This window comes from Spermophilus citellus, assembly GCF_964194105.1.
Source record: "Spermophilus citellus genome assembly, chromosome: 2".
In the NCBI taxonomy this organism is placed as follows: domain Eukaryota; kingdom Metazoa; phylum Chordata; class Mammalia; order Rodentia; family Sciuridae; genus Spermophilus; species Spermophilus citellus.
The window spans coordinates 72908323-72922966 of record NC_138183.1 but is presented as its reverse complement, the minus strand read 5'-3'; the positions used below and the strand labels follow the sequence as shown (position 1 = coordinate 72922966).

General features: G+C 39.6%; 1 protein-coding gene across 1 annotated transcript in view; it reads left to right on the top strand.

Annotated features, from left to right (window-relative positions):
- The window catches only part of TRPM3 (transient receptor potential cation channel subfamily M member 3), a 279668-nt gene that overhangs the window by 163839 nt on the left and 101185 nt on the right, over positions 1 to 14644 (top strand). The gene's annotated exons all lie outside the window — the stretch shown is intronic.

Below are 14644 nucleotides of genomic sequence, written 5' to 3'. Positions count from 1 at the left end.
TTGCAGCATGCTGATTTAAAGTGGAGAACTATAGTTATCGTTATCAGGGAAAGGGAGCCATTGAGATGGAAAGTTTGAAATAAATGGGGCTGATAGGGATGGGTGGAAACCATTTTAGAACCAGTATTCACTATTCCAAGGAAAATGAGCGTCGAGTTCATTTTGAATCATTTCAGTAAGTGTCATAGTATATTAAGTAAGCCTTCAAAGGATTCTATCCAAAATAAAATACCACTAATAGAACCCAAAGGAGAAAAAATGTATATATGCATATGTGTGTGTGAGAGTGTGTATTCATACATATATATATATATGTGCACACATTTTTTTAATTTTTAATTTTCCTTCAAGAGTAGGAACCCTGTTCCCCCAGTGCCCACAATAAAGGCTGGCAGAGAATTGGAGTTTCATAAAATTGGTTGAGTAAGTGAAAAAATTAGGAATCCAGGTCCCTTCCCAAAAGGCTGTCGCTGTTCTTTGTCTCAAGCCCAGAATCAGTAAAAGACATCAAGAATCTCGGCTCTGAAACCAGAGGCCTGGGTTCAAATCTGATATCTGACATTTCCTAGCTACTTCAACTTTGACCAGTTTCTGTGCCTTGGTTTGCTCATCTGTAAAACGGGGATAATGGCACCTTCTAAATTGTTGTGAGAATCCAGTATATTAACACTGAGACACAGTACGTGACACACAACATGAAAGCAATGTTAGTTATCATTATCTTCCTATTGACCAAAGATAAACCAAAAATAAAACCCTCACCTTCCTTCAAACAGTTTCTTTTATTTTTTTTTTTTATTGGATGTTCACAACATTACAAAGCTCATGACAAATCATATTTCATAGATTAGAATCAATTGGGTTATGAACTCCCATTTTTACCCCAAATACAGATTGCAGAATCACATCGGCTACACATCACATTTTTACATACTGCCATATTAGTGACTGTTGTATTCTGCTACCTTTACTATCCTCTAATATCCCCCCTCCCCTTCCCTCCCATCTTCTCTCTCTACCCCATCTATTGAAATTCATTTCCCTCCATGTTTGTTATCCCATTCCCCTCGTATACTCTTATATATAATTTTGTATAACAATGAGTGTCTCCCTCCATTTCCATGTGATTTCCCTTTTTTTTTTTCTCCCTTTCCCTCCCGCCTCATGTCTCTGTTTAATGCTAGTCTTTTCTTCCTGCTCAGCCTCACTGTTCTGCTCTTAGTTGTTCTCATTATATCAAAGAAGACATTTGGTATTTGTTTTTTAGGGATTGGCTAGCTTCACTAAGCATAATCTGCTCTAGTGCCATCCATTTCCCTGCAAATTCCGTGATTTTGTCATTTTTTAGTGCTGCGTAATATTCCATGGTATATAAATGCCACATTTTTTTTTATCCATTCATCTATTCTGAAATGGAAATGAGGAAAAACACTCCATTCGCAATATCCTCAAAAAAAAATAAAGTACTTGGGAATCAACCTAACAAAAGAGGTGAAGGACCTATACAATGAAAACTACAGAACCCTAAAGAAAGAAATAGAAGAGGATCTTAGAAGATGGAAAAATATACCCTGTTCATGGTTAGGCAGAACTAACATCATCAAAATGGCGATATTACCAAAAGTTCTCTATAGGTTCAACGCAATGCCAATCAAAATCCCAATGGCATTTCTTGTAGAAATAGATAAAGCAATCATGAAATTCATATGGAAAAACAAAAGACCCAGAATAGCAAAAACAATTCTAAGCAGGAAGTGTGAATCAGGTGGTATAGCGATACCAGACTTCAAACTATACTACAGAGCAATAGTAATAAAAACAGCATGGTACTGGTACCAGAACAGGCGGGTGGACCAATGGTACAGAATAGAGGACACAGAGACTAATCCACAAAGCTACAACTATCTTATATTTGATAAAGGAGCTAAAAACATGCAATGGAGAAAGGATAGCATCTTCAACAAATGGTGTTGGGAAAACTGGAAATCCATATGCAACAAAATGAAACTAAATCCCCTCCTCTCGCCACGCACAAAAGTCAACTCAAAGTGGATAAAGGAGCTAGATATCAAATCAGAGACTCTCCGTCTGATAGAAGAAAAAGTTGGCTCCGATCTACAGATTGTGGGGACGGGCTCCAAATTCCTTAATAGGACACCCATAGCACAAGAGTTAATAACAAGAATCAACAAATGGGACTTTCTTAAACTGAAAAGTTTTTTCTCAGCAAGAGAAACAATAAGAGAGGTAAATAGGGAGCCTACATCCTGGGAACAAATTTTTACTCCTCACACCTCAGATAGAGCCCTAATATCCAGAGTATACAAAGAACTCAAAAAATTAGACAATAAGATAACAAATAACCCAATCAACAAATGGGCCAAGGACCTGAACAGACACTTCTCAGAGGAGGACATACAATCAATCAACAAGTACATGAAAAAATGCTCACCATCTCTAGCAGTCAGAGAAATGCAAATCAAAACCACCCTAAGATACCACCTCACCCCAGTAAGATTGGCAGCCATGATGAAGTCAAACAACAACAAGTGCTGGCGATGATGTGGGGAAAAGGGTACACTTGTACACTGCTGGTGGGACTGCAAACGGGTGCGGCTAATTTGGAAAGCAGTATGGAGATTCCTGGGAAAGCTGGGAATGGAACCACCATTTGACCCAGCTATTGCCCTTCTCAGACTATTTCCTGAAGACCTTAAAAGAGCACACTACAGGGATACTGCCACATCGATGTTCATAGCAGCACAATTCACAATTGCTAGACTGTGCAAACAGTTTGTTTTAGTCAGCTGCCTGTTTTGCCTCTTAGAAGCCAAAAGGGACTTTTCTTCGGCTAGAACTAATTCGCTTTTTCCTGATTCATTTTAACTTTCTCCTGGGATTCACCTAAAGTTATTTTTACCAAGAAGAAATAGTCATCATTCAGGAAAGAAAATAGAGCAAAGAATAAATTACACACAGACTTCATCTACTTAAATGTGTGTGTGCATTTCCTGCCTTTAATTTGGTTTTCCTCTGTGTAGCAGCCACATTCCTAAGGGAGGCGCATGGGGTAAACGGTGTCTCCTCTCTGGCAGATGAGTGAAGGTGTATCCTAGCAACCTGGGCCATGGGAGGGGGCCTGTCATCCAGTTTCCTTCCACCTTAATGATCTTCATGTAGGTAGGGCATCTGGTGTCTTTTAATGAAAGGGTGGATGGATTTTCATTGACTGAGATCCTATTGCACATAGCTGTCACATTTATTACAAATAAAGTAAACGGATAGATATAAATCTGATCCCTAGGAAGAATATTTAATCCAGACAAAATTCTTTAGCTAAGACAAAGATATCAACAAGAAGAAATGCTCCTCAACATTATTACAGACATGGCAGCATCACCCCCAGTACATTAAAGAATTGTGGTGCTGCTGTGAACATCGCAAGGTCAACACATCTAGCCCCCATCCCTGCCTCAGTCCCTCAAGCAAGTCCACACTTAAACTATCCATGTCAAATGAGACCCCTGACTTTTTTATTCACATCTCTCACAAAAAAAGGGGTTCCCATCACAACTTCAATTTACAACATGTTGAAGTCTTTATCAACTCTCAGGGTATTAAAAAAAAAAAAAAAACCTCCCCCAACACACTGATGCTCAAGTCCCCAAAGAAGTACTCTCTGTACCATGTGCCCAGGAGTGCCATGACATATTTGTGATGTCTTACCTCAAATGGGCCCAAATTCTGTTCTGCAACCTCTTTCTTCTTTAAGTCCTGTTCTCTGACATTCTGCACCTTCCTCCACTCTTCCCAGGTCCCCGGGACTCCCTCCCACCGTCAGCTGATGGTCACTTCTGGTACTCCTTATAATATCCAGCTCCATTAGCTCTCTTCCTGCCATGTTTTTCACTCATGAATCCTACTTTCCTTCACCCACCCTGCTCTTGCACGATGAAGACTTCTCTTCCTGGCTAATACCAATGCCTTCCTTCTCCAGGTCCTTGTCCATCATGCACTTGCCCCCTCCTTTTACATTTTCAGTGTCCCCCTCTTCAATGGCTCTTTGTCACCTACGAAGATCCTGGCTCTTCTCTTCAAGGTAGCACCTTCCTTTCCACCTCTTAACCATTAAACTCTGAAAGGCACTATGCTTTTCCACAGTGTTTCTCCCACACACTGTAAATTCCTGACTTGCTCACCTGCCACACTGCACGTTCTTACTTTCTCGATTCTACCCCACCTGCTTTACACTTTGCATGGTCCCAAACATCTTGCACGCTCTTCCATCCCAGTGGTCATCTTCCTGAACCTCTTGGCAACTTGTGCATGTTGACTTTGTTCACTTCTTACTGCAACTCATTGCTACTTTGAGGGAAGATCAATTCTGAAGCCAAATTCTGAAGTTACTCAACTTCTGAGTCTGTTTTTTGATTAACAAAGGAGAAAAGGTCTTCCTGTACAGATTCTCAGTATTTGATAATAGTAAAATGCCTAGCATGTAGTTGGCTCTCTCAATATGATGGTAATTGTCTTTCTTTCTACTTCTCCTTGTTGTCAGAGACACCGAGTATTCTGCCTTTTGACCACTTCTCTGTCTCATTGAGCAGAACTTCCTAAGGCTTGACTTTGCTTTCTGCAAAGTACAAAGAAGAACCATGGCTTCCACCATCACATCCACATGAATGACTTCCAGATTTACCTTCAACTCATTTCCCTCCTTGGTCCCCTTTCCTAACATCCTACTGGATAATTCCCTTGGAATCAGTAGGCTCTTCAAATTCATATTAGCTGTCTTTAAAAAGAAAGAAAGAAAAACAAACATGCTTTTCTCCAAAAGCTGGTTTCCTCCTGGTTTCCCCATTTCTGTTTCTGAAAAGACCCTCCTTCCAGGTTTCCAGGCTCAAAGCCTCCTTCGAATATTTCCTCCCTTTGTGCAAGAGAACGCTTGCTAATTCTAGGCATCTTTTTGCCTCCACAATATCTGTCCTTTCTATCCTCACCCACACTCCTTTGCTGGCACCATTAGGCTTTCAGGACTTTTTATTTGATTGATTTTAGTGGCCTCTTGCAGGAAGATCCTGCTTCTTACTGCCCATATTCCTATGCATCCTCCCTACTTCAGGCAGAGCAATAGTCCTAACACAGTCAATCAGGACACTTTCTACCTGCAGAGTACCTCAGTCATTACGCCAGGTGTAGCCACAGCTACAGAAACTCCTCATTCTCTTCTTCTCCTAGAAAGCTTCAAAAACTAACAAATAAAAAGCCACGGGGGCGGAGAACAAAAAAAACCTGCATTTCTAGTGAAAGTAGGAAATATATTCCAAAATATTTGTGTATGCAGGAGCTGTGTGGGAGGAAGGGGCAAAAACCCAGGAGAGAAAAACCAGCCATGGCAGTCCTCCAGAGCACCAACAAAATACCATTCCCGGTTATGAGGTACACCCTAAAAAGCAACATTCCCGCCTTTGTCTGCAACAGCATGTTCCAGAACAAGAGTGAATTGCCTGGTGGCAGGAGTCTCTAAGGACCCTGACTCAATACATAGAAACAGAGGAAGTGGGCTACACAAGAATTATGCAGCTAAGCCATGCTTGCAGGAAGGAGTTGATTTTGCAGGAGTATAGAAGAAAGCTTTCCAGTTGTGAATAATAACTAGCTTGGAATAGTACCCTGGGCCCATTATAACCCAACTCATTAAATGATAAATAATAAAAAAGGGATTAGCATGGGCTACATACAGAGAGATTCTAAGGAAAAAAATACAAAAAAGCGAAGCATATTAACAGGAGAATAATATTCTTTACAAAAATGTTTCTGGGGAACAGATGAACATTGAATACAGTAGTCCCCTCTTGTCTGTGGGGGACGTGTTCCAAGACCCCTGTGGATGCCTGGAACCATAGACAGCGCAGAACCCTGTTTGCACTGTTTCTTTCTATACCTACATACCTATGATAAAGTTTAATTTATAAATTAGGCACAGTAAGAGATTAACAACAATAACTTGCAATAACATGGAATAATCATAACAATACACTGTAATAAAAGTTATATGAATGTGATCTCTCTGTCTCTAAATATCATATTGTAATACATGAATTTTTTATTTTTTAATTGTATTTTTTAGTACCCGGGATTGAACCCAGGGGCACTTAACCACTGAACCACATTCCCAGCCCTTTTAAATTTGTTTATGTTGAGACAGGATCTCACTAAGTTGCTTAGGGTCTCACTAAGCTGCTGAGGCTGGCTTTGAATTTGCCATCCTCCTGCCTCAGCCTCCTGAGCCACTGAGATTACAGGCATGTGCCACCACACCCAGCACATGCACCCTTCTTAGGTTGATGATGTGATAAAAATGCCTCTGTAATTCTGATATTGCCCATGATGAAAATCAATCAAGGCTGAGTTCCATTTCCCCGATATGAAGATTGAACACCCAAGGAATGCTGAGGCAAGCCTAGAAAGCAAGTTTTATTTAAAGGATAGAACAGAGATAGACTTTCTCTGCAGAGAAGGGACCTCAGAACTGGATATCCAAGGAAGTGGGGGGTGTCCTCTCCTTTTTATACATTTTAGAATTCCTTTGTTCTCATTTCCTCCTCCCCCCCCACCACCATCTTGCCTCTCTCCTCTCCTCTTTTGGTCAGGTACCCCTCTTAGCACATCCCCAAAAGGGTAGGCCAAAGAGTCCAAAGGTTCGGGGAAAGTAGCCTTTCAGGGGTGTGTCTCATTAACAACCTTTGGGAAGGAACAGTTTAGGCAGGTAACCTTGGCAACAGCTTGAGGGGTCCAGGGGGAAGGGCCCTGGAAGTATTTGCATTTCAATCCCTCAGAAACAGCCTCTGTCTTCCTAGACCCAAATTAGCTTCCACCTTCCCAGTCCGACCCAATTATTTATTATTTACACTGTTTTTTTGTGTCCCAGCCTCAACTCCATGAAATCAAAGAACTGAAACTCATCACACGTTGTGGTCATAACTTTAGTAGTTGAGTGCAATAGCAAAACTAGCATGTCTTCCCCTTCACAATTTCATAAATGGAAGATTTATTCTTACCACAGATCATAGCAACTTCAGCACGTTGTTTTCTTTTCTACCTTTTCACTTCAAAGAAGCACTTTATAGCTTCTCTTTGGCACAACTCATTTGCCAGCATCACTAACTCTTAAGTTTTGAGGATGTTATTAAGGAAAATAAAAGTTATTGAACACAAGCACTATGATACTGGTGACAGTTGATCCAATAACTCAGATTTCTATTAAATAACTAACAGGCAGGTAGCATATACTGTGTGGATACACTAAACAAAGGGACAATTCATGTCCTGGTCAGGTCAGAGCAGTGTGGCATGAGATTTTATCATGCTAGTCAGAATGGTGTGTAATTTAAAACTTATGAATTATTTCAAAAATTTTCCATTTAATATTTTTGATCCAAAATTGAGTTCAAATAACTGAAATTTCAGAAAGCAAAATCATGAATAAGGAGGGACAACTGTGAATATTTTATCACAAAATTTAAAATTTTTAAATCTCAATAAAGCACATATCTATGAAGAAATAGTTCAAACTCACAATACCAAAATTCAGGTAAGAGTAGGTGGGCAGCAAGGAGATAAAATGTGAATAGCGTTGAGGAATGAAGTAGAGAGGAAAAATTAAATCATCACAGAATTGCAGATGAAATGAGAAATGATACAAGATCAAATAAAATTAAAAAAAAAAAAAGCCAGTGCAGGACACAGAGCACAAACTGAGAAATATGAACAAAAATGAAATAAAATGGAAATTAAAAGTTAATTGGGATTAAAAAGAAAATATATGATAGAAAAGAGAGATTCAACATAAGCATACTTAGTGTCTCCAAAGAAAAAAATCAAAATAATAGATCAGAGCAAAAATTTTAATGAAAACATTTCTAAATTACATTTAAATTTGAGTGCATAATTTTAAAATGTAATTTAGGATAATTTTAAAATGTAATTTAGGATAATTTTAAAATGTAATTTAGGAACATTTTCATTTAAAACTTTTTAACTTATTATTATCTTATAGGAGTCAGATATTGAAAGAACCACCTTATGCCAAGAAAAACTGACCTAGAATCATTAATGTCCACACATATCCTAATAAAATTACTGAACTTCAAATAATAAATAAATAAAGGATAATTGGGCCACCAATCAAAATGATCAAGTCTCTTATGAGGCAGGAAATCAAGCTGGACTTAGATGTAGAAAGATCTGTAAAAACAGCAACATTCAGTACCGGGAGAAAATAGAACAACAGATTCAATATTAAGCTAGGCATTCACATATAAAAACTTGTTTAAAAAAAAAGTTTAAAACATGCTAGAATTCTGGCAATATTGTTCTTATACATTCTTCTTGAAAAAACCTACTCCAGAATCATGCAACCTACCAACCAAGAGATGCAAGCATATAATCCAGCAAAAGGACTCATTGTGATCATTGATACTAGAATATAATAGAACTATGATAAAAACAAAAAAAGTAATGTGATTGACAGAAATTTAAATGTTTCTTGTCATAAAAATATAGACTTAATTAAACAGTAAGGGAATTTACAGGATAAAGAAAGAAGGGTGGAGGTAGAATTGGTAGGCTTTGTGCCTCACAATTATATCTGCACTCTTTGCCTGCTATAATCAGGAACATTACTTAAGACCAGAGGCTAAAATACTGGTAGTAGAAATATGAACATATTTAACAGCACAAAGTAAAACACTAAAAATATAATCTTACATTCTATACTTGAGCAGTGGAGGAGCAGAAAGGAGAAAGGGCCCTTATCCTGAGTTTACTGCTCACAGTAGAAAACTAATGAATACTTTCTTTTTTTTTTTCTTTTTTTTTTATTGATTGTTCAAAACATTACAGAGCTCATGATATATCGTCTTTCATACATTAGACTCAATTGGGTTTTGAACTCCCATTTTTACCCCCAAATACAGATTGCAGAATCACAACTGTTACATACTCACAATATTACATAATGGCATATTAGTGACTGTTGTATTCTGCTACCTTTCCTATCCCCTACTATCCCCCCTCCCCTCCCCTCCCCTCCCATCTTCCCTCTCTACCTCCTCTGCTGTTGTTCAATTCTCTCCCCTTTTCCCCCCCTCCCCCTTGCCCCTCATAACCTCTTATAATTTTGTGTATCATTGAAGGTCTCCTACCATTTCCATATGCTTTCCCTTCTCTCTCCCTTTCTCTCCCCCCATTCATCTTTGTTTAGAATACTTTCTACAGAAATAGAATCAGGGGCCTCTCCCGAGCAACTGAATCAGAACCACCATTTAAAAAAACAGACAGTGAATCCTTTAATTTGGAATCCTTCTCTATGCCACAGCTAAATTGTAAAGGGGATGTTTGCTTCCTATTTCCCTTCTCATGCTTTTCTTGATAGTTTGTCTGCCTAAAATATTTTAATAGCTCTATATTAGTTTTCTAGCACTACTGTAACAAATTGCCATAAGTTTATTAGCTTAAGACAATGAAAATTATTATATTATAGAGATCAGAAATTGAAAATGAAGATGTTGGCAGGGCTGTGTTCCCTCTCAGGCTGGGGGAGAATCATTTTCTTACTGTTCAGCTTCTAGAGGCTGACTGCTGTCCTCGGCTCATAGTCCTTTCCTGTTATCAACCCAATTTCTTGCTCTACCTGTCAAATCTACTGTTACTTTGATCCTCTGCCTCCAATTAATAAGGACCCTTATGGTTGCACTGGACTGGGCCAACAAGCTAATCAAAACTAATCTCTCCATCTCAATATCTTTAACCTAATCACCTTGCAAAGTCCCTTTTGTCATATAAGGTGACATATTCACTGGCTCTCAGGAATAGAACATGGCATGTTTGGGGGAACTCTCTTTCCATCTGCCACAAAATCCATTTTGTTTCAAATATCTACCACCACTCTCTCTCCCCACTCTGGTCAAATTCTACTTTCTTCTTAAAATTTTTCTGATCTAACTGGCCAGGAAGTACTCTGGACTACTTATTTGTACAACTTTTTTAATCACTTGACTTTGTTCTTTGTGATATATGGCTATATATATATATATATTTGCCATATTGTTCCCATCATCCTCTCTTGACCTCAGAGAAGAGACTACAGACACACTTCCACTCCCATACTCTACCAAAGATACACACTCTGACATCATCAAAGATGCTGAATTGCTAAATCCAAATCACACTTCAGGGTATTTATTCATCCAACAAACATTTGAACACTATGATCAGAGTTTTTGCCCCACCCCCAATCCATAGGCTAAGATCTTAATCTCCAATGTGATGGCATTAGGGGGTGAGGCCTTTGGAAGGTGGTTAGGCCGTAAGGTCGCGTCCTTGTGAACGGGATTAGTGCCTTTATACAAGAGGCCCAATGTATACCTCTGTTAACCAATATTGAAGACACAGTGAGAAGCATTGTTTAAGAACTGGAAAATAGACATTGAATCTTCTAGCACCTTGATCTTAGACTTCCCAGCCTCCAGAACTGTGAAAAATAAAGTTCTCTTGTTTAAAAGCTACCGCTTTTGGGGCTGGATTGTGGCTCAGCAGTAGAATGCTTGCCTCACACATGCAAGGCCCTGGGTTCAATCTTTAGCACCACATAGAAATAAATAAATACATAAATAAAATAAAGTTATAAAAAAATTTAAAAAGCTATCATTTTACGTATTAGCCCAAATAGACTAAGACATATATTATGTATCAAGCACTGTTCTGGACTCTAAGAATACAACAGTGGATAAGGTAGACTAAATCGCTATCCTCCTGAAGATATTGTCTAATAAGTGGGAAAAACACCTGAATTTATATGGCAGGTGATGCATAGAGTTGTAAAAAAGGAATAGCAACCTTTTTCCTTGCTGTGTTGGTCAGATTTCCACTACTCTAACAAAATACCTAAAATAAATAAATTATGGGGCTGGGATTGTGGCTCAGTGGTAGAACGCTCGCCTAGGCCTGGGTTCGATCCTTAGCACCACATAAAAATAAAGGTATTGTGTTGTGTCCATCTACACCTAAAAAATAAATTAAAAAATAAATAAATAAATTATGAAAGGAAAAGGATTTTTCTGGTCCACCATTTCGGAGATTCCAGGCCACGATCTGACAGACTCATTGCTTTTAGGCCTCTGGAAGGGGTGCCAGATGGCAATGACAGGGGACATGGCAGAAGAAATTTCTCACTACTTTTCCAGGAAACAAAAAAAAGGAGAAGATCAAGAACCCGTGACCCTCTTTAAGCGCACACAGCCCAATGATCTAAGAACCTCCCATAATGACCCACCTCCTAAAGTGCCCCCCAATACCACCCCCCTGTGGACCAAGCCTTTAACACATTGACCTTTGCAGGACACTCCACAGTCAAAGTTCAGCACTTTACCCTATTGACCACTCCCTCCTGCTTGAAAAGCTCTGATCCTGTAGTTTAGGGCCCCATGATCTTGGGTTCTCCTCCTGTCTCTCTTTTCTGTGGTCCCTTTGTAATGACAATTTTAATTTCATACTTTTTAAATGTTGGTGTTACTCAGTTACCCATCCTTTGTCTTCTTCCTGTCACCTTCAATATTTTTCAAATTCCCATCTCCAGACCTGACTGCACCACCACTTCAGACCCCAATTCCCAACCATGTATCATGTACATGCATACCATCAGCATCTCAAGCTCAATGACATCAAGAATGAAACTTTTCTGTTCCAGAAAGCTTGGCTTCATCTTGCATTGCCAATCTCAGCTGGTCATTGTGTACTGAGGGATCATTTTTTCTTCTCTTTCTCCCTTGCTTTCTTACTCACCCAAGGCTGTCCATTTTGCTCTGTAAATATCTCTCCATCCCAGTTGTTCCTTCAGGACTCCATTACCCTCTTCCTAAAATATTTCTAATGACTTTTCAACCCACTCCTCCAACCCATCCTCCACACTGTGCTGCCAAAGTGAATTTTCTAAGAAAATCTGACTGCACTCTTCCTAAGACAGTGTCTTAGTGCTCTTCCCGTGTCTTCAGGATAAAGGGAAACTCTTCTATATAGTCCCCAAATCCTCAAGTGCTAGCTTCACACACACACACACACACACACACACACACACACACACACCACCTCCCCCTCTCTCTCACCCCCCCAAGCATAGAGATCCAATGTCTTACCAAGAATTCCTCAAATATGCTTTACTATTTCACTCCCTTAATCTTCGCAAAACCCATTCCCTTGGCTAGAGTGACTTTATTCATCTCATTCACAAAGCGTATTAATCCCTTTAAGTCCTGTCAGGTCATTATTTATGTACTTAGATCATCTCTGGCCTCCTATGAAAGAGAAAATAATAAAATTTTCATCTTTTGCCTACCTTATTTATTCCTACACTAAGGCCATTTCACTTCATGCTCCTTCTTCCTCTAATGTTCTTCCCAAACTTTTTCATTTAATAGCTTTTCTAGTCAGTTGGGTCTCCAATCAAATATTGCTCTCATCACCCTGAGAAATAGTGACATATGGTGTGAGAAGGGGGGGTTTCCTGAGCCCAAATCAGGAACTATGTGGAGTCCAGATCCTTTTAAATACCTAAGGGCATTTTCTAACCAGATACCCGGAAGGTCACAGATACATGTGCCTTTGGGTCTGTCTAGTGACTCCATTTCCAGCTGTCATTTCAGGGAGGCAGACTGGCCAATGTATTGCCCCAGATAGCTGGCACAGTATCTATCATGGGAACATGCAAGATCTGGTGGCCAGAACAGTGCTGCTGCACCGATTTGATTATGTGGACACGGGTCACACATGCCCTGGGGTGGCCCTGTTCACAGCACTGAACACAGTCTAAAGGTACACTGTCTATTCATTTATTTTCTGGGTGCTGACACTTCATGAGTAGAACATAAACACTGTAAAGAGAGTGACCAGTTAGAACAAATGCAGTCAGCAGAATGCATTTCAGTTCATAGTACACAAATGGAGCACAATTTTTCATGTCTCTGGTTATACACAAGTAGAGTCACACCATTTGTGTCTTCATACATGTACTTAGGGTAGTGATGTCCATCTCATTCCACCGTCTTTCCTGTTCCCCTGCTCCCTCCCTTTCCCCTTCTCCCCTTCGCCCCATCCAAAGTTCCTCCATGCTCCCCCACAACCCCCATTATGGATCAGCATCCACTTATCAGAGAAAACATTCAGCCTTTGGTTTGGGGGGGATTGGCTTACTTCACTTAGCATGATATTCTCCAACTCCATCCATTAACCTGCAAATGCCATGATTTTAAGTAACCAGAGGATGTAGGTAAAAGATGAAAATTTTATTATTTACTCTTCACAATGGTCAAGATACAGAATCAACAATGAATGAACATGTCTCCTCTACACTAGAGATTCATAATCCTATCTTCCAGTTGTAATCACCTGGGGAGCTCCTAAACCTGAAATGCCCCAGACCAATTAAATCAGAATGTCTGCAGGTGCATCTCAGGAATGAGTATGTTTAAAGTTTTACTGTAGTTTCAGTATTAAGTCATAGTTAAAGATAAGCTGACCAACTAACTGTTCAGGTTTCCTCAGGAGTAAAACTTCTCCAACAGCACAGTGCTAAAATTGCAACTGTCCTAGGTAAACCAGGAGGTTATTCACCCTGCACTGATCCACACTTTCATGCAGAACCATTCTTGAGTGATGTGTTTTCCGTTTTTAAAAAGTCAAGACTCTTTAGCTTCATGCTTTCATTCAACACTTTTCTGATTACACTTAATCACTGCTTCCTGCTACGTTCTTGCTCAGGTTTGTGTTATTATCAACGTGGGTAGCATGCAAATTTGTAACATGTGAATGAAAAGGGGGATGAATAAACCGTTAAAGCAAGTCAGCAATGACCAAGAGAACAGCTGAAGAAGCAAAAGGTCCTCACATGTGCAAGGTCCTAGGTTCAATCCCCAGCATCACACAAAAATAAGCAAAGGGTCTCTCTCCTACACTATTGTGGGATTGCATATGAGCATAGCCACTATGGAAAATGAGATGGAGTCTCCAAAAAATCTTGGAAATAGAACCACCATATGATCCAGTAATGCTGAATCCAAAGGAAATGAAATCACTAAGTATAAAAAGGAAATAAAACCAGAATGTCAAAGAAACTTCTGCTCTCACATTTACTGCAGTACTCTTCACAATGGTCAAGATACAGAATCAACATATGAACAGATAAACAAAATGTGGTCCATATGTGTGAGTAGTATTCAGCCATAAAAATAATGAAATCCTGTCATTTGCAGCAACATGGATGGAACTGAAGACATTACGCTAAGTGAGATAAGGCAGGAATTGGAAGACAGACAGTACGTGTTTCCACTTCTGTGTGGAAGTTAAAAAGTTGATCTCATAGAAGTAGAGAGTACAAGAATGGTTGCCAGAACCTGGAAAGGACATGGCAGGGAGGTTGTGATGAGGGAATGGATACAGTGGTGCGGCTGCAGGGGAGGGTACTTTCTAATGTTCTGCAGCGCCATAGCTTATGTACGGTTGACAGTTATCAACATATTTCAAAATAGCTCATTGAATCATCCAGCACACACAGGCCTGCAATTCCAGTGGCTCAGGTGGCTGGGGCAGG